Source organism: Chrysochloris asiatica, unplaced genomic scaffold, assembly GCF_000296735.1.
Source record: "Chrysochloris asiatica unplaced genomic scaffold, ChrAsi1.0 scaffold00332, whole genome shotgun sequence".
NCBI classification, from domain to species: domain Eukaryota; kingdom Metazoa; phylum Chordata; class Mammalia; order Afrosoricida; family Chrysochloridae; genus Chrysochloris; species Chrysochloris asiatica.
Window position 1 is genome coordinate 472,051 of NW_006408850.1, and position 1,789 is coordinate 473,839.

Below are 1,789 nucleotides of genomic sequence, written 5' to 3' on the forward strand. Positions count from 1 at the left end.
CAGCGGAGCTTCCAGATGAAGACAGACTAGGAAGAAGGAGAGATGGATTGCTTTCAAATATTTAGTCATTAAAAGACATACCACCCTGAATACAGTAGATCTCATCTGATCTCGGGAGCTAAGCAGGGTCTGGTTAGTACTTGGATGGGAGACCTGCTTGGGAATACCAAGTGCTGTAGGCTTTTTTAATTCCTGGTATGTCTGGAGTCCTGGTGTGGGTTAATGAGTCAGACTGCAAAGCCATTTGAACTGCAAGGTCAGCAGTTCAAGTTCACCAGCTGCTCCTCAGAAAAACTGTAAAGGGTTGCTATGAGTCAGAACTGATTTGAAGACACTTAATAACCCAATACCAACAACAACAAAAAAACTTATGAATAGCAAAGGGGCACTGTCAGCATCAGAATATTGAATATTGAAACATAATGAAGATCATCAGAATATTGTCAGACATAGTACTAGAAGATGAGCTCCTCAGGTTGGAATGCTCTCAAAATGCAACTGGGGAAGAGCAGAAAACCAAAAGTAGAGTTGTTGACTGTGAGATGCAAATGGAGTAAAACTTTCCGGACCTTCATTTGCTGATTGATGGGGCAAAACTAAAAATGAGGAGATAATGCTATAAACATGCATTAATAATCAGAACATGGAATGTATGAAGTATGAATCTAGGAAAATTGGAAATTGTCCAAAATTAAATGGAACATATAAATATCAAAATCCTATGCATTAGTGAACTGAAATGGACTGGCATTGACCATTCTGAATATGACATTCAGATGGTTTACTATAGTGTGAATGACAAATTGAAGAGGAATGGTGTCTTTTCATTATCAAAAAAAACCATTGCAAGATCTATCTTGAAACACAATGCTGTCTGCAAGGAAAACCAATTAATACAAGTATAATTCAAATTTACACACTAAACAGTAAAGCCAGTGATGATGAAATTGAAGAATTCTACCAACTTCTTCAGTCTGAAATTGATCAAATATGCAATCAAGATGTATTGATAATTACTGATGATTAGAATGCAAAGGTTGGAAACAAAGAGTAAGGATCAGTCATTGGAACATCTGGTCTTGGTATTAGGAACAATGCTGGAGATCAAATAATAGAATTTTGCAAGAGCAATGACTTCTTCATTGCAAATATATTTTTTAAGCAGTGCAAAAATACACATGGACCTCACCAGATGGAATCAAATTGAATACATCTGTAGAAAGACATAGTGGAAAAACCCCATATCATCATACAAAACAAGATCAGGGGAAGACTGTGGAACAGGCCATCCATTGCTCATATGTAAGTTCAGGCTGAAGCTGAAGAAAATTAAAACAAGTCCACAAGAACCAAGTATGACCTTTTGAGTATATACCTCATGAGTTTAGAGATCATTTCAAATACAGACTTGATGCATTAGACACGAATGACAAAAACCAGAAGAGTTATAGGAGACTTCTAGAATATTATACAGGAAGAAAGCAAAAGGTCAAGTAAACAAGAAAGAAGGAATAGACCAAATTGGATGTCAGAAGAGCCTCTGAAACTTGTTCTCCAGCATAGAGATGCTAAAGCAAATAGTAGAAAAGAGAGGGTAAAAGAGCATAGTAGAAACTTTTAAACGGCAGTTTGAGAAAACAACCTCAAACATTTTAATGAAATGTGTTGAACAGAAAATTTCAAAGGATAGCTCAAGAAGATAAAGTGAATTATTGAAATTTGGAGATAGAAAACCAAAGGAGAAGAACACACTCAGCATTTGCCAAGCTGAAAGAACTGAAAAAAAATT